This window comes from Trichosurus vulpecula, chromosome 8 (assembly GCF_011100635.1).
Source record: "Trichosurus vulpecula isolate mTriVul1 chromosome 8, mTriVul1.pri, whole genome shotgun sequence".
NCBI classification, from domain to species: domain Eukaryota; kingdom Metazoa; phylum Chordata; class Mammalia; order Diprotodontia; family Phalangeridae; genus Trichosurus; species Trichosurus vulpecula.
The window spans coordinates 193042459-193065452 of record NC_050580.1 but is presented as its reverse complement, the minus strand read 5'-3'; positions in this window follow the sequence as shown (position 1 = coordinate 193065452).

The following is a 22994-nucleotide window of genomic DNA, read 5'->3' as shown; positions in this document are numbered from 1 at the left end:
ATTTCTCCCTCCTGCTTGGCCTGAAATGCCATCCCACTGAGGGCCTAGCTGGGCCTCCCTCAGGCCTGTGACTGGCCCACCCTGGAACCAAACGTGACACTCTCAGAGTTCTGGCTGCACAATTCCCCTTTTCAGTTTGATTCTGAAACACATCACACGGCATCACCCTTGACATAGATGCTGAGGGCTAGTGGCATCTTGAGTGAACATGTCAGGCAAGCTTCTGCCTTAAAGCAGAAAGGACCACACAGAAATTTTCATGATTGATTTTGTTTTTACAGGTTCCCTAAGAGAGAGCCTCCACAGCCATTCAGAGAAAGTGATTCTAAGAGGTTGTGTTAACAAACTTCTTGTGGTCAGAAAGGTCTTTATGTCTAACAATAATAATAATAATAGCTAGCATTTATATAGCCCTTTAAGGTCACCGAGTACCTTATAAACATCATTTCATTTGATCTTTGCAATAATCCTAGGAGATAGGTGCTATTATCAGTCCCATTCAACAGATGAGACAACTGAGGCAAACAGAGGTTAAGTGACTTGCCCAGGGTTATACAGCAGGTAAACATCAGAAGGTAGATTTGAACTCATATCTTCTTGACTCCAGACCCAGCACACTATCCATTGCCCAAACTCACTTTCTATCTATCTACTCTGCTCCTTACTTTGCATTCTGTGACATGAGTCCAGAGTAGGAAAGGATATCAGAAGCCTCTCACGTTTTACAGATGTGGAAGTTAAGGCCTAGGGAGGTTAAGTTCACAAAGCATCAAGGGTGGGATTTGACCCCAGGTCCCCTGACTCCATAGCCAATGCTGTTCTGCCATACATACAGCAATGTCTCCCTTCTTTCTTGTTAAGATTTCAAGAGGGTTGGATGACATCCAACCCTAAGTCCTTTTCTTGTATTTGTTTTACCGACTAAAAGGGAAATAAGTGTGAGAAGATCTGGTCCAGCGAGCCACCCAAGACTCCTGTCCCTTTCTTCCCATAGGACTGTTCTTCGGCCCTTATGTTAATGATGGGGGGAGGGGGAAGAGGTAGGGGGTCTTGACTGACTCAAAGTGAATGTAAATAGCAATTGTTTCTGTTTTGGCCAGAAACCTTGAGGGTCTTCTCCTCCCAGTTTGATTTTTTTTTTCTGGACTAGGTTAAAGAAGCCATTCTTTGCCTCATTTTTTTTAACCTAGTCTTAGTCACTGAATGGGTGTTGTTGCCTCAGTCAAACAGAGACCTGCTGAAGACCTTAGCTTTAAAAGGCCAAGGTCTTCCATCCCCTCTGGGGTCACCTCCAGTCATCCTGATATGTTTCTTGCCACCGGACCCAGATGGCTCCGGAGGAGAAAGTGAGGCTAGTGACTTTGCACAGTCCTGCCTCACTTAAATACAATCCATTTGCATGTCATGGCATCACCTCCAAGATGTCATGGTTCTCTTTGAGAACGAAAAACAAGCAACAACAAGAGTAAAATAGTCTATGTATAGACTCCACGTCTTCAGTGATCGTAAAGCTCCTGAAGCTGCAATATTTATATATTGCTTTTAGATTTCTAAAGCACTCGAAACACTAAAGAGTCAGCTTGATGTAGTGAATAGAGACTGGGTGTTGGAGCTAGGAAGACCTGGGTTTGAATCCTGCCTCTGACAGATACTGTGATCCTGGGCAAGTCACTTAAAGCAACTCTTCAAGGCTTGTAAGTGCTTGTAAGCACATAAGGTGCTTACTTGCATTGGTAAAGGAAGTCTCTCATCTGGGAGATGTTATACTAATTAAATCATAGGTCCAGCTCCTATCATTTACATACATTATCTCATTTGAGATTCATAACAACTTTGTGAGATAAACTGTGAGATAGTTATTGTTATCCTCATTTTAGAGATGACTAAACTGAAACTGAGAAAATTTAAGTGACTTGCAAAGAGTCACATGACTAGTATCTGAGGCAAGTTTGGAATCCATGCGCTCCTGGCTCCAAGTCCAATGTTCTATTTGTCATTTACCATGATGCCTTGCGGTATCATCATCTGACTGCATGAGTGTTTAATGTGAGAAGACCTCACCTTACAACCCAGAGCAGGTGACTTAAAAATTGCCCAAGGCTGACCCTTTGGACCATTTTAGGGAGCCAACATTTAAATTGTACTTTTTTGTCTCAGAGATGAAGAAAGTTAACATAATTTTCACATTCTTTGTGCGTGTATGTGACCCACAGGGGCTTGTTTCCCTTTGCCGTCTATGTAACCACACTTCTAGTTTTGTGACTACAAGTTTTCTCCTCCATCATATGCATACACAAGGTTCCATGGTGCCATAATCTGTGAGTCTTCTTTTCTCCTCTCATTACTATATTGCCCAGAGCTGTGAGTGGTACCAACTCAAAGGGAGGAAATAGAGAACAAAAAAAAGGACTCCTCCCCATTCTCACTCTCTTCTCTGTTTCCCTTCACACAATGGCTCCATCTCATACATTCCAGTATTGTGGTAGACAATACTTGGAATGATGATCTCCAGGGAGACTGTGCCAGTGGCTGCCATTCATTATATGCCCCTTACTTGTGTTTTGGTGAATGATATGAATTCCCATTCTGTTATGATAAGGTGCTTTTTATTGCCATTTGTCACCACCTCAAGCTTCAGTGAAATAATTTGGATTCTCCTAATGGCATTGTCTGAGACAATGATGTCCCCTCAGGTGTCATCTCTTCTTGGTCTTCAGTGGCATCTAACCAGAGAGTGAAGAGTTGGCTTTTTCTGAGATAAAATTTTTGACCAAAGGTTAGTTATAGAGAAAGCATTGATCTGTCCCAAGCTTGGTAATATTTGGAATATTCTTTGCTCCTCCTTGCCACTTTTAGATTCTCCCATTATCACCATAACTCAGCACCCTCTTCTCCTTTGTAGTTCATTCAGTCAAAATTTTCTACACTATCCAAATCATGGTGGCTCTTGTTTATCAGCCCCCAGGTCATTTTACCTCCTTTTTCAGAGTTCAGTACCTAGCTCACCCTCTTTCTAGCCTCCCTAACTCCTACCCCTATGCTAGGGGACTTTAATAACACCATAGATGTTCCCTCAAACTCCCTATTCTCCCAGTTCTTCAGCCTCCTTAGATTTTATGGCATAGTCCTTCACCCCCTCTTAGCCACACATAGGGACACACTAGATCTTATCATTATCCATAAATATTTCTCATCTGTAATTAGAAACTCTGACATTCCCTCTCTGACCATAACCTCATATCATTCCATTTCCTCCTATGCCTCACTTCCTGTTAACCTATATGTTTGCCCTCCAATCCCTCCACCTCTCAAGTCATTACCTTTTCACTGACTTCCCTTTCCTCCCTCTCCAATATCAACCCAAGAGTTAGCCATTTGAACTTTATACTATGTTTTGCCTTTGAGTCCTTTCCCCTCTTGTTCTATCCCTGCTTGTCTCCTGCCCCCATTTGCTTCTCTTGGAATCCCTATCTTCCATCAAAGCTTACCTTAAGTAACCACCTCCGATATCTTCCCAGCTATGTTAGTGCTCAAATTACCTTGTATTTTCTTGTATTACCTTGTACTTTCTTTGTATATAAATTTTGAATTTACTTAAATTTATATACATTGCTTTTCCTTATGGAAGGTAAGCTCCCAGAGGGCAAGAACTAGCTTATTTTTTTCTTTGTATTCTTAGTACCTAGTTGTAACAGCAAGTACCCTAGCAATCCAGGATGGCCTTCTAGCACAGGTTCTTTGACCTACTTTTCTTGAAAAGCAACTTAGAGGGGTCAACAATCTTACTTTAATTAAAATACAAGCAGAAAAAGATCATTCACTAATTCAGGGGAAAGGTCAGCACCCTGGGAGAAAATATAAGCAGAGAAATTAGTACAGAGATCAATAGATAGGGCTCCAACTGTCTGAACAAAGTAATACAACCATTTACATACACCACCAGATCGGGGGAGCACCAACAACTGAGTAGTCAAGGGCTCTTAACAAATGCCTACTCAGAGTTCTGTTCAGGAAATCAAAAGGTCCTTCTCATGAGCAAGCCCCCAAAGCAAAATCTCACCTCAGAATATATATACACTTTCAGCTAATAGGCTCAGAGGCAGAAGGCATCATAATCCATGATTCAGTGCCTCATTAGCTTAGTACCAAAAGGTGTGAAAGCCTTCCTGCCAGCAAGCTTCCCCTTAGCAAGTCCTTCCTTAGGCAAGTTCCTCCCCCAAGGGGCTCTATGTGACTCAGGATGTATGACAGCTGTGAGCTGGGCCAGAGCTCAGAGCAGTAAGACACCGATGATTGAAATACCTGTGTACCTTTAGACCTGGGAACATGGCCCCTGTTCCAAGTAATAAAGGGAACACATATGGTCACATAGGCCTATTAATGGACTGGGAAGATCTTATATTCCATTAATCCTACCCTAGTCAAGATCAAGTCGATGAGCATTTGTTAAATGATTACTATGTGTCAGGCACTATACTAAGCCCTGGAAACAAATGATAAAGAAAGACAGTCTCTGACTTCAAGGAGCTTACATTCTAATGGGGTGGGGAGGGGGAAGAAGAGAACACATAAAAGGATAAGGAGGGGGAGGAATAGTATTGTGCCTAACCTATAGCAGATGTGTAATAAATGCATGCTCATTGATAGGTTGACTGGCCCAACTAAAACTCAATATCCACAAAGCTTTGGGGGGAACATAGTGGAAGGCAATTGTTCCCAAGCTTAGAGTTAGAGATTTTGTGATGTTTCTGACTCAGGTTATCTACAATTCTCAAAATTTCCTGCTACAAGGAAGTTTTAATGTACTCTGATATTTAAAATATTAATAGGTACCCTTTCTTAAGGGTAGTTTTGTGAAATCTGATTTAAAAGGGGGCTATTGACATTTGAAGAAAGTTGAGAACTGCTGGCCCAAAGAAACAGACTGAAGAGACAGGCAGAAAAGATGAAAGAGCAAGCAACAAGAAGTCAGAAAATCAATTCGTCAATCAGGCAACCATCAGGCACTTATTAAGCACCTAGGATGTTCCAGGCACTGTCCTCGGGGCTGGGAATATATGAAATGAAGGGATTTTAAACTGAGCTTCGGAAGAAATGGGGGTTCCAGTCCCAGCTCCATTGCTAATTCTCTATATGACTCTGGCCAAGACACTTCCCCTTTCAACCTCAATTTCCTCTTCTGTAACATTGGTAGATTGGGCTACTTGACCTCAAAGTTCTCTTCCAATTAAAAAAATGCTGGTCCTATCCAAAAGAGACATCTCTAGTGGGAAATATACCTTCCCATAAGGTTGAGAAAGACTTAAATAGCACCATCAGTCCCTCTTCCTTTGGGAGTCTTAACAGTCATGGAAAAAGCATAGCTATACTGTTCAAACAATGATGAAAACAAGGAACGTATACGCAAATGGATTCAGAAAAGCTGAGTCTGGCTTTTCTTCCCAATTTGGCAGCTGTCTCTATCAGATGCTATGCTGAGGGGCTTACTTTTCTATGCAACTATTTTCCTTATTTTTAAGAAGAAGGCTAATATTTGTCCTGAGCTTTAAAAAATTCCCAGATGAAGAGACTAATGTATGAGTGAGAACTGATTAAATCAATCAATCAATAACCCCTATGGCACTCAAAGTAACAAAATGTTTTACACCCTGCTACCTTTGTCAAATAAGTCTACATTTATTGAATCAATCAGCATGTACTACATATGAAAATAGTAAGTATAATGTAAAACCTTGTATGATGTTCCCATTCCTAGGTGGAGAAATGGCTATGTGCCAAAGAATGAGTCTAGTCCCTGCCTCTTGGACAGAACCCCTTTTAATCCAGATGTTCATATTTCTAATTCATCAGAGATTTTTGGATCTCTGCTTGTCATTGCTACCCAGAGCCAACTGGAACCTGTCCTTTGAGAGAGGCTCTTGAGTCCTTCCATCCCATCTGCAGTGGATCTTGAGAAGGCCCCACAGGTGGGGGTGGGGGAAGTTGTATTCACAATATGGTTTGCATCCTATGATACCTACCTGCCTAACCATGAATGAAACAGGGAATGCTATGTGTAGCTAAATGGAGACCATTCTAGAGAGGTGTGGTATCTGGTTTCCATTGACTATACCTATGAGTGAAGGGTATCTCCCCTAGTTTGGAGCCCAGTAGGAAATTTGCAAAGGCCAAAAGAGATTAGGAAGTCCTACCTATTCAATGAAAGGGATTAGGTTTCTTGAAAAAGAAATCTAGCTGTGGTTGAAAGAAACAGGGATGAGTGGTTTATTTTCTTTTCAGGGGAACTTTGAGGGAGCAGCAGAGAGGGTGGTATTAAACATTGCTGGCCCAAAGGCATTAAAATATTTTTTACCACATAATGTGAGCTGAATAATGCACTGAGTTCATCTTTTAATCAAAGAAGAAGGGGTAGATTTTCAGCTCTTTGTGTGAGGTCTCTCTCTGGCTGCTAGGCTAGGAGGGTAGAGTGGATGCCAGTGAAAGGAGTGTCAAGATATTTCAGTATGTGCCTTATTACAGCATCTTATGGACAGGCAGTACTTAACATTTCTTTTTCATCTTTAACGCTTTCTTCTTTGCTCAAGATAATCAGAGCTATGTTGAGCAGCGCAATATTGAGGATAAACAATATGGCAGAAGAAAATGGCAGTAAGAGACTGGGAGGGAAATTGCTACAATTTATTGTAAGTGATGGTTTTAGCATGGATGTTGTTCCCTACGATGCACTTAGCCTGTGTAGAATAATTTAGTGAGTTGGTAGTAGCTGTGTCAAGAGAAACCAGGGTTACCTGATGCCCAGTCCACTCTTGGCCTACCTTTGACTAAATTATTTGTTCACTCATGTATTTTATTCAACAAAGACATGGTGAGCACTTTTCGAGGATGTATAAAGAGGAAAGATAAATCAGAAAGAGGTCATGGATTCTAAAACTGCCAACTCCTAAATATTCATTCATGCTGTCAGTTAATTGCTTTTTAAATTTTAACTGTTAATTAATTCAAAAGAATATTGCCAAGAGAGGAAGCGTAGGGTTGGGTATAGGGTAGTGTCAGGAATTTGGTGTCAGGAAATCCTCGGTTTGAATTGTAACTCAAGCACTCACCTACTGAGTGACCTAGGTATCTGTTTCTGTTAAATAATAGGGTTGGATTAGATGACCTCTAAAGGTTCCTTCCAGATTGCAATCTAGAATTCAATGAGACTGAGGAGGCAAGAACTTTTTGAGAGACTTTCTGTTTTTAAATAAATTATTTTGTGGCTATGTAGCTAATCAGATTTAAGCTTAATATAAACCAAAATGTTTTCAGAATGGGTTTATTTATTGTTATTAAAAGTTTAGCTATGCTTTGCACACACACACAAAATAGAATTACATTTTTTGTCTTGTAAAATTTAAATGTCTATGCAAGTAGAGAATTGCCTTTCTATTGCTTAGAGTTCAATTCCCTCAAATTTGCTTCCAGGGAATGTATGTATGTATGTATGTATATATTTTTGTTTCCCTCAGAGGACTTAAGAGAAAATAATTACATTCCATTTCCTCTCTGTATAACATTTGTTTTTTTAAGGAAAATGACATCCAAGCTCCCCACAATGTCTAAATGACTTGATTTTCTTACAAACAATTAAGAAATCTGCTAAAATATGGACAGCGCTCCTCTGCGTATCGGGTATTGTTCAGGGAGCTGGAGAGCTCTGAAGATGGAAGTATGTGCTCAAGCAATCTCCTGGCAATCAATGTCTGGTGGTTTAGAAGTTGATGATAATGCAAAGCAAATGAAATCCCTAAAGCTGTTTGAAAGGTCCACAGTTGTGTATCATTTGGCTTCTTTGGTATATTTGGATCCAGAAGGTAATAGGGTAGAAAGAGCACCAGTCATAGAGTAAAAACACCTAGGTTTAAACCACACCTCTGATACTTTCTTTAATAAGTAATATTGGGGAAATAAGTTATATGACTTCCATGAGCCTCAGTTACCTTATCTGTAAAATGAGGGGGTTGAACTAGATGTCTCCTCAGGTTACTTCTTGTTCTAGATTTATGATCTTAATAGATCACAGTATTGGTTGTACACTATCCCTGATTTTTAGATTTAGTCCCACACAATTGAGTCTACTGTGGGACAGTAGCTTGGCAAGACCCAAATCTACTTCATTTCTACACCATCCTGACAAAAATCCCTACGCTGACCACACTGGCAACCACTGGCTCATTCTTAGTCTATTTCCAATTGGAAATAGTGACAACAGCAGAAGAACAGTCCACTTAAATACAACACAACAGAAATATTCACTGGTTCCCACAAATGAATATTATAATGCAGCTGTGGTCTAGCCAGGGCAGAATAGAGGGGGATTATTCTTTGATGGTGGCTGTAACAAAGTCATCCAGTGGTTGACACCATTTTTTTTCTAGTGGCAATTTCAGCTACCCTATAGCTGTACCAGAAAAGACTTTCCAGTTTGTGTTTATTGTGCTATAGTAGACAACATGGCTGTTATAAGGGACTGGTCCATACAACGTTCTGAACTCACATGAAATATTTGTTTACAAGCATGCATTCCTCAGAGTGGACGGAATAGTGGAAGGGAAGCCAATGGTAAGACCCACAGGTATGCAAATGACTCAGGGAAACAGTAGTAGAGGAATAAATACAGTTCTGTAAAGCCAGGATCCCTCTCCCTACCACCCCACCCCTGAAATAACTTTGTATTTACTTCGTAGTTGAGATGCGGCATGGCACAGAGGCTAGAGGTTCAGTCTGAGGGTCAGGAGGACCTGAGTTCAAGTACTGTTTCTGCCAGTATTATCCTATGTCAGCAACCCTCTGGGACTATGAATCACAGAGGAGATGCTGCTCCACATTGATAGAGGGACTTTTCTCCCTGGGAGTTACTTATCCTAATGGAATAGAAGACCACATTTTAAAAAAATGGGTCAGGCACTGTAATTAGGATATAAAGCTAACCTCTTAGGGCCAGAGACAATTCTCCAACACTATAAGTTGCAGAATACTTGTCATAAATAGTTTGTTCATTAGGAGTTCTATATGCTAATTAAATAACAGGTTTCAATCAAAAAGTACAATATTTTCTTTTTCTTTGCATACTTCTTTTCACCCCAGTATCATATAAACTCCTTGAAGGCAAGGACTATTTTAAGTCATATCCACAGTGCCTTGAATATAGTAGGCATCTGATAAAGGCTTGCTGGCTTAATTTGAATTTCCATTCTGATGAGAGCTTTTAGGTTTCCAGAATTGTATTGTATTGTACTGTGTTGTACTGTACTGTACTGTATTGTATTGTGTTGTATTGTATTATAAAAAGTGTATTGTAGCTAAGCTATAGGATTTTAGTTGAGGAAGCAAGTGAACTCTGTTATCAAACTAAGAAATTTGTAGGCTATCCCTCACTTGGAGCAGACCTGGTAGCTCTCCAGCTCTTTGAGCTTGTGCTGAAATTTATGTTTCAAAACATCTCCTTTTCTGGTCTCCATTTCTCTCTGCTAGGCATCCAATGAAGCAACCCAATTCTGACCCCTCTCCACTCCTAACTTTCCCCCTGGGATTCTGCACATAAACAAGATGGATATCTTGTAAGTCGTCCATTGAGGGAAAAAAAAATTAAAATCAAAATAAAATTCTTTCCTTTCTGTCTAACCTCAGATTTAGCTACTTCTGGGAAATGTCATTGATGCATAAGTGGCAATATTTCATGTATTTCACTAAAAATAGTCAATTGTTGAATAAACTCTGGTTTTCTTTTTAAGTTCTAGGAACCCATTGTATATGGGGTAACAAGTTCATATGAGGCTTTTGCCATCACAAATGTCATTTTTGAGGGACTTACCTGAATATAATTACTTTTAGATTATTCGGGGATTAAGGGTTTGATTTGTGGATTACAAAGTCATAGATCCTAAATGATAGAGCTGGAAAAGATCTACAGAGATCATTTAGTTCCTCTCATTTTATAGATGTAGGAACCGTATCTCAGACTGGTAAAACAGACTTGTCTGGTGTGACACAGTTAGTGTATAGCAGAGCCAGGATGTGACCCTAGCTAGGGACGAAGAGCATTGTCCCTTGGGTCCATATCCTACCTTTACACTTAATTACTTGGGTGAACGTGGACAAATTCCAGATTTGTTAGGCCTGCATTTATGTTTTTCAAACTTCAAAACTAAGTGTTGCCCTAAATGAGCTTGAAGACACCTTCCAGCTTTAGATTTGGAATCTCTCTCTGGATCCAAATCTAGCATTCTTTCTATTGTGCCCTGCTCTCTCCCAGTCTAGGCCCCTTGCTTCACCACCTTTGACAAATTTTTATTTGTACCATTGCTCTTTATATCCTGGGCATAAAAAATGAGATTGAAAGGGAAAAAAAAGCATAACACTATCATCTTTTCCCACTTGGGAGGTCTGATGGCAGTCAAAGTGGAAGTGATGGGTTATCATGAGATCTTTATTTATGAGTTAGAATGATCCAGGCACTATATGACTAAATAACTGAAAAGTAGTTTTTTTTTTTCCTGGAATGCCACAAATATATACTTGGGAGGGATAGAGATGTGGTTTCTAGCGCTGTGCCAGGGATTATTTTTGGGGGTACAGGGGACCAGGCCTGTGATTTCATCAGTGTAAATAAGAAGCTCTGGGGAGAAGCTTCATCTTCCAAAGCTTAATAAATGATTATTTCATTATTTCATCATTCATTCAATGGAGATTTTCACCTCTGTAATTTATAGTCTGAGAGCAAGGATTCTTAACGTGGGGAGTCTGTCTTACAAAATATTTTGACTATATTTCAATATAATCAGTTTCCTTTGTAATCATATGTAATTTATTACAGGCATTTTAAAACATTGCTCAGAGAAGGGGTTCAACAGGCATTACCAGACTTCCAAAGGGGTCCATGATGCAAAAAAAGAGGTTGGAACCCATCTTGCAGCCTTGCCTGAGGCCCTAAGAAATTAAATTTCCTGCTTGGGGATTACACAATCAGTCTATGGTTGAGGAATGACTCGAACCCAGGTCTTTCTGCCTCCATAGTCAGCTCTTTATGAACTCTACCACCCTATCAGTGACTAGAACTCACAGAAAAACATGAAAGTCTTGGTGTCTGATGTCTAGGAACTGGAGCTCTGAGACTAGGAAGGCATGATAATTGAGTGGAAGAAGAGGTTGCCCTTCCTGGCTACATTGTGACTAGATTGGCAATCCTGGTGCTTGTGTCCACATCCTTTTGTCCAAAGGGAATACACGAAGCTCCTGTTGGAATACTTTGGTTCCCACTCTATCCAGGGTCAGGTTATCTTACCAAAGTATTTTTTGTCTAAAAGTCATTTCCAGGGATCTAAAGCAATGCAGATAGGACTAGAAGATGAATGAGTTCCGTGGGAACTAACTTTTAGGCTTCACAACTCAGGCTATGTCGCCTCATGATGTTCTCTCTGAACCTGGTACCTTGGGCTCTCTCAGGTCAATTTTTTTTCTAAGCTGGCTGATGTCCTGACTCTGCTGACTTTTCTGCCTCAGCTCCAGCTGCCTCTTCATGCTGGAGAGATCTCCAGCCCTATGACCTCCTCCTCCTCTTAGTCACTTCCTCCCTTGAGTCTCTGTTAGAGAAAGTACCCATGATATCTATGTTTACTTCTAACCCAGTTCAGCTCCCAAATGTGGACTTTTCCATCTTCCCCCGGGAGGGCAAGGGCTGTCTTTATTTTTGTTTGTATTTATATCCTCGGTGCCTAGCACAATGCCTGGCACATAATAAAGGCTTAACAAATACTTTCATTCTAAATGGATCTAATCTTTTTTGCTTCTTCTTGCCTACAGAACCAGACCAGTAGGGCACTTTACGTTATTTCCAAAAGTTCACCTTCTTATAGTCATTGACTTGTTTATTTGTAATTGTCTCCTATTAGAATATGAACTCCTTGAAGGCAGGGACTATTCATCCTGCTCATTTGTGTTTTTATCTCCAGCCCTCAGCATAGTGCAGAGCACAGAGTGAGGACTTAATAAATGCTTGTATTATTCATTCATTTTCCACCCTGGAAAGGCTATGCTGACTACAGTGAAATAGACTTCTAATTCCCTTGGGGTGACACTGAGATACAAAAACAGTATCTTAGTAGATCATGATGGATCTAAAGCAAACAGCACTAATTCTTACAGTGCGATTGCCCCAGGATTCCCTCCTCCCCAATCCCTTTCAAAAGCTGTTTTCAAATACAGAGCATTTTAGGCAAACATTTGCTTTATTAACTCCCTATACATCCTGTCCGCTAGATTTTGGCAGGATCCCTGCTTGTAGAATTCCTGAAGTCTAGAAGACCTGCCAGGATATTTCATTTGCTTTTCCTTGGTCGCCCTGCTCCCCTGCCAGGGCTTTGAGGGGCACATGTGAGTGTGTATTTTGTACCACGGCCATCCCGGGCTGTTGCGAAGCTTTAAATAGTGCCTTTCTTTGCAGGTAGATTGGCAGATGGAACATTTGCTGGAAAAGCAGACAATTTAATGCCCTCAGCCGAGTGCAGGAAGGCTCCTTTTGAATTGCTTATTCATTTCTCCATTAAGGACTGAGGTCTCAACATTACACCCTGTACCTAGCGGATTGGGAAGATTTTATTTGCCACTCTCAGAAGAGGGTTTATTTGTGAAAAGGCAAAGCCCGAGAAGTTTGAGATTTCCCCTGCTTGCCTCCCTCTCACTCCACCCCCTCCTGCCTTCCATAACTACTGTCTGTGAAAGAGCATGCACCAGATCAAGCCCTTCTTTCCTTCCTGGGCTTGGCATCCCTTCTCACTGCTTGCTTGTTCTATCGGCGTCTCTATTTATATTGCCGCAAACACCCCGGGTCCTTTCTCCTAAACAACACATGGAGCTTTCAGTTCAGATTTGGCAGCTAGCTCCCAGAGGGCCCAGCAGCTTGTGGGTTGCTTTAAAGGCTGTGTGGTAGGGAATAGAGAGAGAAAAATTCATAATATACATTTAGAGATGGACAGGAGTTTAGAGTCATCGAGTTCAACCCTTCTTTTACAGATAAGGAAACTGAGGCACATCGAAGTTAATTGCTTAGAGCTCAGAGCTCACATGGCTCTGACACAGCTCAGAGTCATGTAGCTCATAAGGGTCCGAGACAGAACTCAGCCTCGGGTCTTCTTGACTCAAGATCCAGCTGTCTGTTCACTATGTCACCAATGCTTACCATTGGCCATTGTGTGCCCCTCATCCTCTACCTTTTCTCCTAAATGAGTGTTGTTTGAGTTTTGGCTAAGAACTTAACAAGCATCATGATGGAATTGGCTGTGGTAGAGGTGCCCCTGAAATGTTTGCCAGAAACTCAATCCCCTTCTTGTGTTCTTGAGAGCCAGTCCATTCACTGGAATGTCAGCGCCTAAGATGGCCTTAGAGAATCCCTTCAAATCTCTGAAAGAACTGATGACTCACAGGTGCATTTGTCTGCTGGGCTTGCGTGTGTGACAATATGCTTTACATTAGCACTTTAATGTGTTGCACAGGATAATACAATTAGAGCTGAAAGGTACCTTCAAGGTCATCTAGTCCAACATCTTAGATAGGGAAACTGAAGTCCAGAGGTGTGGATAAGATCTGCCCAAGGTCACACAGGTAATGTCAGACTTGGGATCCCGATCCAAGTCCTCTGTCTCTAAATCCCAAGCTCTTCCTTTTCTACAACACTGTTGTCACTGCTGCTGCTGTTACTACTGTCACCTTCATTAAGTGAGTCAGTATGTTGTGACAGAGAGAATGCTGGATTGGGAGTCAAGTAAGACGAGTTCTGTCTCTGCCATCTACTAGCTGTGTGACCACAGGCAAGCCACTGAACCTCACTGAACCTCAGTTTTCCCCACTTGTAAAATGTGTATACCTCTAATGTCTGCCTCACAGGGTGACTCTGAGGATTAAATGAAATAGCTGTAAAATAAGAAATGAATGAGCAGTTACTATTAGTGAGAATGTGAAAATCAATGAGTCTTTCTGTGGATTATGTTTCTTTCCTTTGCCAGGAAGAAAGGAGCTTACGGTTGCCGTGGGGTCTTTGAGATAAGTCTTCTATTTGCTCTCAACACTTTAGTAGGAGTTTTCAAGTGGAAATTGAATGGCCACTTGTGGGGCAGGGAATTCTTTGTCAGGTGCAGATTGGCTGTTGAGGTCCCTTCCACCTCAGATTCTTTAATTCTGTGACATGAGGAGGTTGGGTGACCATCCATTGATATATTCTCTAAATGGCATTTTTCTTGAGGACTAGATTGGAAGAGGTAGCCTTTTGAGGTTTCCAATCCAATCCAGTCAACATTTATTAAGTGCCTACTATGTGTCCTGTTAAGTGCTGGGAAAACAATAAAAAGATAGTCCCTGCTCTCAAGGAGATAAAAAAAGACTTCTGGAAAATTGGGGGGAAAAGGATGGGACACCAGGGGCTACCCAGCTCAGAGGCATGTTATTCCATGGAGTTGGAACCAGGCAGGGCAGCAGATGCAAAGTGGAGTGAGCTGAGTCCAGTTTTGCCTTCTATAAAGGAAGGCATTGGGAGGAGTTTTGGCACTCTGCCCTCCAACACTCCCATCAGAGAGGAGAGGAAGTTGAGGAAGGGGATATCAGTTAAGGCTTGAATTAGCAGCATGGTGATGAGTCTAGAAGTAATGAGCTCATCTAAGAAAGGGCATCTTATTCTATGGAGTTGAATCCAGGCAGGGCAGCAGATGCAGACTCTAAGCTTCTATGATTTTATGAACAGAAAAATGGATTTGTTTTAAGAAACGATTAGTGAGTTTAGTTCATCAGGCTGAAAGATACTTCCTTTCTGGTTAGTGTTTTTCCCCCGCTCCAGATATTTCAGAACCTCAAGATGAGTTTATTGCTTGGGGACAGAGGATCATTCATTACCATAATATGGAGCCCTGTAGAAGTGTTAAGAACCATTTTGTGGCAGGCCCACCAACAGCTAGCCCATCACCCAGTTTTCCTTGCCATCTGTGTATACAAGAACTTGTGTTAGTAAACAGTGGGAGTATATCCTAGCCAACAAGGACTAAACACTCTTCTGACTGCCCCAGAAGGAGAAGCTTGGGCTATCAGGAACGTCAGAGGAATCTAGGAGGAGCGAGCTGAACAGAGGCATCTGTTGTTTTCTGGTGCAGGGTAGCAACCAAACAACAGTGACTGCCCAGTACTTATCCCCAAGCAAGTTTGCCCCTCTTCCCCTCATCCTCTTTGCATTGGCCAGTGGACTTAGCAGCAGAGTGACTAAACCATCCTAGCCCAATCCATTTAGAGCTGAGAGGATTCCTTTCTAAGACACAGATGAGAAACATTTGGCCTCATTTTTGTTGCTTACTGTGGGTTATTGCTCCACTGGGGACCTTTATACCAGCTCTTCTGAGAAACATCAGTGGGCGGCTTTGGCAGAAAGTCAGGGTTGTTAAGGTGGCGTATTAGGCATGAAGAAGGAAAAGGTCCCTATCGAGTAAGCAGGCAGCCCACCCTAGTTTACTGTGGGTAGGATGATAATCATCACTGTAATATTCAAGGAAATGTCTGCTGGTGTAACTTATCCAGAATTGTTTTTGGGAGAGGCATTTGGGAAGGGGATGAGGGTTTAGGACGGAGATAACAGTGCGAGCAAGTAGTGCTAGGCTGGCGGGATGATGGTTAACAAATCAAAGGGAAGACGTTTCTCTGCAGTCTCAGTGTTTTATTTGGGGGAGGACATGGCATCATTCCAGTAGAGAGGATACTGGACTGAAGATTTATTCAGGTCCTATGATTATGACTTACTCACTGAGTGATCTTTAAGCGAATCACCTGACTTCTCCAGCTTTACTTTCCCAATGTGGAAAACAGAATTCTCTTGATTTTCTCTCTACCTCCCAAGAATGGCATGGGGATTAAGTGAGCTGGGTGTGGAGTGTTTCAGGTCTTCGAAGGCATTAATACTGAGATTTCTTGAGTAGAGGAGTAACAATTGCAGGAATTCTGAGAGGAGCCATTGGACAGTAATCTTGCCCTTTCTAGTAGCAGTGGAAGTCGATTTGATTATTATTCTCTGAGGAAGAGGCAGATGGTAAGATAGACACTTTAGCTAAACTCTTGGGATGTCTGAATGGGATGAAGCTGGGTCTGAGGCCAGCTGGATTAAGAGGGCTGAGATGATGAGGTTTCACTTACTCTCCAATCAACAGGCAGGGCATCTCTTACCCTAAAGCAAGACCCAGAGTCAAATGACACCTCCTTCCGGGCCCCCGCTACCACACACACACACACACACACACACACACACTTTAGTTTCTACTGGTTTTCTTCCTAATTTGTTGTCTATTCCTCAGTCTCTTTGATTGGTTCCTCTTCCTGCCTCACCCCACCCCAAACTGTATACAAGGCTCTGTCCTGGGCCCACTTCTCTGCTCTTTCTACATTCCCTTCCCTGGTAATTTTATCTACTCTCCCAGCTTCAGTGATTACCTCTTATACAGATGACCACAAGACTATATCTCTATGTTTGTTTGTTTGTTTTTTTGGAGGGAGAGGGCAGGGCAATTGGGGTTAAATGACTTGCCCAAGGTCACACAGCTAGTAAGTGTGTCAAGTGTCTGAGGCTGGATTTGAACTCAGGTCCTCCTGACTCCAGGGCCAGTGCTCTGCTCATTGCACCACCTAGCTGCCCCTATATATCTCTAGCTCCAGTTTTTCTTTAAGCTTCCCATTCAGTATTTCCTATTGTCTTTGACCAGATATCCTGCCAACATCTCAGACTCAATATTTTTCTATATCTAATTCATGAATTAGATTCTCAATAAAACATCACAGAATCACAAAGTTTGAGAGGCAGAACTCCTCTGAGTGCAAACCACTCATGAAAGGAATTGTCAGTGGTCTTCCATCCATCTTTTGATTCCTTAGTCTGCCAGTCTTCTCTCCACAATCTAGCCTTGGCCTTTGTTTCCATCCTTATATAACATGACTCTTCACACTCAAACTGTTTTGAGTTTTTTGAGTTTTTTGAATTTTACTCAAACTGGGCTACAATTGTTACCTGATTCTTCCCCGTGCTGTCTTAGCTTAGCAGGACACATCCTTTGTGCATGGGAAGAATTCCTTCCATGTCTTTGTTTATCGAAATTCTTCCATTCTTTCAAGGCCAAATTCAGTCAACTATTCCAGGAACCCCTGATGACCCCTTCTACTAGTGAGTCTTCTGATTTCAGACATCCCATGCCACGTTAACTTCTCTTGTAAGGTGGATTTATATTATTACTTGTATTATAGCTGTGTGTGAGCAGGTCTTATCCTGCCCTCCCCTCTGCCCAAGTAGAAAATAAACTCCTTGAAAGGGATTGCATCATCCTGAGAACTTCTATGTTTACTTGTTTTCTCACCAAACCTGTGATTTCATTGATGTAGGAAACACCTTTTTACCAATGAGATTGGGCAACTACTCTGCAATTTATGGTCTAGAAGAGAGGTGAAGTAGCTTACCCAGGGTCACATCACCAGTGTGTGTCAGGGGCAGGACTTCTTCTATCCACTGTACTCTACCTACTCTGACTCTCCCTACCACCTCATACTATACCTTGTATATCATAAATGCCAAATTAGTGCTAGGTGACACGGTGGATAGAGCATTGGGCTTGGAATCAGGGAGAGTCATCTTTCCAAGTTCAAATCTGGCCTCATACACTTGCTACCTGGGTGACCCTGGGAAAGTCACTTAACCTTTTTTACCTTGGTTCCTTATCTGTAAAAAAAATGAGTTGGAGAGGAAAAGGCAAGCCAATTCAGTATCTTTGCCAAGAAAACCCCAAATAATTGGACATGACTGAAACAACTGAATAGCAGCAGCTGCAAATCTTTAGACCATTCTTATTCTGGAATTTCTTCATATTAAATTGAAATCCACCTCTACCCATCATTCTGACTTCTGTCCTCTGGAAACCCAGAAGAAGATATTTCATTATTCTGCCATCTAGCCTTCTGAACAACAAAAGCAGAAATTATATCACCCCAATGTCTTTTATAAGCCAAATCCCTCTAGCTTCTTTGCCAATTCTAATGAGTTTATAGGACTCAGTAGCTTAAGTCCTCAAGATTACAAGACCAAATGTGAGCTATGGGTGATACGCTCTCCATGCATTGGCAAATTCCCAAGCTTTGCACATGATTCTCAGAAGAAAACATTTTGATCTAGTGAGAAAACATGTTCTACAAGAGGCAAGGCAGAATTCACAGAGCCTGAGAGTGCTCAAAATGTTTGTCATTGGGCTGCCGTCATTCTTTTTAGGAGTACAAGTTGAGACTAGAAAGTCATGAAGGCTTAATGCCCTATTCCCTCCCCTGCCATGTGCTTTTGATGATCGCTATGTCATCAGATACAGAGAAGGACAAACTGTCAAGATGAGGCTTGAGAAGGGTTTCTAGAGGCATGGAAATTTAGGCATGCCACACTCTTATAAAGATGACCATCTGTCTGTCCCATGTGGTTCCAAACTCAATGGAGCCTGGTAGCATCAAGAAAACATTTAAGGAGGCAGCAAACAGCCTTCCCAGAAAACAATTCTTTTCTTCTTCTTCTTCCCATTCTTTCAGATAAAGGTTTGATTGACTATGGGATGTCCATGTTGTCTTTGTTGCTGAACCAGGAATTTTCATAGCGTAAGCCTAGTCAGGGCCCATAGGTACATCTTTCACTAAGGGGCGAATAGCAGCAGCAACAACATTTATTTATTTAATATTATATTTGTTATTTATAATATTATAATACATTTATAATATATAATGATATTAATATGATAATACTTAAGATGTATTTAATAATTATTATATTTAATGTAGTATTGATGTATTGAATTATGCTTTGTGTGGGCCCATGGATATGTCATATATTTTCCATATATGGAAACCGTCCCCTATCCCCAGTACTTATTTAATATTCAAGGTCTACAAAACACTTGGTTTGGTAGAGCAAAATATGACTTTAAAGGTTTTCTTTCAACAAGACACCTCCCATGAATATATAAATGTTATACAAAAAGGGGGAGAAGGACAAGAAGAAACATTTATTAAGTACTTACTATATGCCAAGCACTGTGCTAAATCCTATACAAATATTCTTATTTGGTTTTCACAACCACCCTGGGAAGTAGGTGCCATCATTCTCCCCATTTTACAGTCAAGGAAATGGAGGCAGAGAGAAGTTAAGTGGCTTACCCAGGGTCACCCAGTTTGTAAATGTCTGAGAGTAGATCTGAAGTCAGATCTTCCTGACTCCATGCCCAGCACTCTATCTATCATGCCGCTGAGACGGTTTGATTATTCATTTCGAATGAAGCATACAATAAGCAGACATGAGCATGAGGCATTTTCCATTGTCATGGACGACGTCCAACACGGAGACCAAGTGGAAGAAGGATGGACGCTCTAAAGATGGGGAGGTTTTCCAGAGATTTCTATTTGTGGATGACATTGTGCTTTTTGCATTGAGCACTGGAGTATTGCAGAACCACCTAAATGATAGCTAAAATCACTGAAAAGTGTTTTCTTATGATGCACATAAGAAAAACAAGTTGATGGAGGAAATTCTTATTCTCAACATTATGATGCATTGGTAGACAGATGACCCATGAAACTGGTCTATCAGCGCTCTGTTCTAAATGAATAAGAACTCGGCTCCAAAAATGAATAGGAGGAAGACAGTGGGACTGATTACATTTATTATATTCTGGAAACTGTGTAGTGCTTTTGAGGGCATCTAAGTGGTACAAGGTCACCTGGGTGTTGTAGTGAATCAAGTGCTGGGCCTGGGGTCAAGAAGACTCATCTTCCCATGTTCCAATCTGGCCTCAGACTCTTAATAGTTGTGTGGGCAAGTCACTTAATTCTGTTTGCCTCAGTTTCCTCATCTGTAAAATGAGCTACAGATGGAAATGTCAAACCACTCCAATATCTTTGTTGAAAAAACCCAAAACGGGGTCATGAAGAGTTACAACAACAACTGTGAGGTTTTTGATGATCCTGAGCTTCTCTCTGAAATATAACCCCATCTTTAAAAAAAAACTCAAATCATTTTCTATTGATACTACATAGCTCTGAATCATGGAACATGAAAATATCTAAGAAATCAAAATTTCAACACACTCATGGGGCAATGGAGGGACACATGGTGGGTGTAAGCAGGCTGCAGCATATTATCCAAGTGTTTCAAACCAGACGTGACTTTATAGATATTGCCTAAAAATATAGGACCAGAAAAGGAGGAGGACCAAACATGAAACGACATTGAGGAATTATTGACTCAGAGGTCATGAGCTGGACTGCTACATAATTTTAAGAAATATAGGATGGCACCCTTGGATGACACACTTCTGTGTAGGATTTACAGTAGGACATACACAAGAGTAGTACAGATTGAGAAGGAGTGGATGAGTTGCAATTTGTACCTAAGGAAGGAGAACCCATATTGATGAGACCCATGGATCCACTGAACGATTTAAATATTAAATTATGCTTTGTGTGGGTCCATGGATAGATGCATCAGGGACTATATGGAAACTCCCCCTGCCCCAGCCCCAGTGAAATAATTCTGAATATGTTTAATCAAGCATTTTAATAGTAAGTATAATAAAGGAAAGAGAAATAGCATGAATGCTAAAGGAAGAGAAATGCTAAAGTACAGGAGAAAATGGAAGATGACATGGTATGATACAAAGAATGCTGGAACTGAGTCCAAGGACCTATGTTTGAATCCTGTGTTTCCAACCTGTTACCTGTATATTTGTGTGTTCTTTTTGGAAGTCATATAACAACAACAAAAGAAGAAGAAGAATAGATTTATGTAATACTGTAATGTTTGCAAATTGTTTTACATATATTATCTTATCTGATCTGTCCGGATTTCAGTTTTCTCATCTGTAAAATAAAGCAGTTTGGGCTAACAATCTAGAAGCTTCACTTTTAGATTAAACACATGATCCAAGCAAAAACTCATCTTGATAATTGTCTTTGAGAATATTTGTGGCCATGATTTATCTGGGCATTGCAGTTAAAGTATACTACTTTTAAAATGTTTGCTTTGTTTGTTAGGTTCCTACTGTCCGGACTCTTCAAATATTATTGTTAGGACCTTGAGGGGAAACAGGTAAGCTGAGTGAATAGGACTGACCAACTAAGGTTGGGTAGAGGAGAAAACATCACTAGGAACAGTCAAGTATTTGGGCCTCCAGGCTCTATTCTCTTTGCTGGTGGTTTGCCTTTCTTGGCCAACCCTAGACCAATCCAAATTATTGTGCTTCTCCCATTGGTGAGTTCCTTTTAGGGTTTCCATTTTGGGAATGGAGCCATGTTGACATCCTTATGCTGTGACAGCCCCTATCTTTTATTGGTGAGTTCATTCAGGGGCCTTATTTCAGTATGGGCCCAGGCCAGCCATGCTTATTCCCCTCCTGGATGTGTTTCTGACTCTTCAGACTTTGCCTCCCTATTCCTACATGAGTACCTTTCCCCAAACCCCACCCCACCCTACTCTTTAGCTCTTGTCTATATGATGAATGAATCAATTGTGTTTTATTTGCTTTAAGAATATAAACTCCTTAAAATCTGGGCTTATTTCTTTTTTGCTTGTATTGGTATCCCCAGAACTTACCGCTGTGTCTAGCACATAGGAAGCACTTAACAAATGCTTGTTGCCTGCCTGCTTCTGCTACTTCTTTCGTCTCTGATCTGATATTCTTGACTTTGATTGAGCAAAGGCAATGCTTTCCTACTGTACCCCTGCCCAACCTCTCTGAGAATCATATAATCATAGAGGTAGAAGGGACCTTTGAAAATCATCTAGTCCAAGAATCCCACTTACAATGTGACTACTAGATAGTTATCTAACTTCTGCTTGAACATCTCCAGAGATGGAGAGTCAGGAGACATCAGTTGCCATTCACTGGTATAGCCTTAAACAGTAAACATTTATTTAGTACCAACCCAGATCTGCCATACTAGCTGAATGAACATGGGCAAGTCCTTTAAGCTGTTATCATCATCATCATCATCATCATCATCATCGTCATCATCATCATGATCGTCGTCATCGTCATCATCATTGTTGTTGTCATCATCATCGTGGTTGTTGTTATTATTCAATTTCTAATTTCTTCTTTTTCTAAAAATTTTTTAAACCATCCGTCACTCCCATTATCCCGCATGTATTCCCTCCCCACACGAGATAAAAAAGAAAAAAGAAAAACAAAACCCTTATCATAAGCAAAACAGATTGCCACATTGGCCATGACCCAAAATGTATGTCTCTCTTAGCGTTTAAGTTTACCACCTCTTTGGTAGGAGGAGAATGGTGTTGTTCCATTTTTAGTTATTTGGGCTTGTGGTTTATCATTGTTGTTTCAAAGTTGTTTTTTTCTGCAATATGGGTGTCATCATACAAATTATTCTCCTAATTCTGTTCACTTCATTCTGCTCTGAAGCAGTTCATAGAGATTTCCCAGTTTCCTCTGAAACTGTCCATTTCATCATTTCTTATGGCACAATAATATTCCATTACATCCATATGCCGTACTTGGTTCAGCCATTCCTCAACTGATGGGCATTCTCTTAGTTTCCAGTTTTGGGTTACTACAAAATGGGCTGATACACACACATATCAGCTTATTTTGTAGTTTACAATAAATATAAAATAAAATAAATATATTTTATACGTATTAGTTCTCTTTTTCTTTGATGTCTTTGGGATATGGACTTAGGAGTGGTATAACTGAGTATCCCTGTATGAGATATAGTCCCATATTGCCTTCCTGAATGGCTAGACCAATTCATAGCCCCACCAACAATGCACAAGAGTAGCTGTTTTCCTGCAGCTTCTCCAATGTTTTTTACTTTCTTTTTTCCATCTTTAACAGTCTAATGGGTCAAAGCTTCTTTTATTTACATTCCTCTAATTATTGGTGGTTTAGAGTATTTTTTCA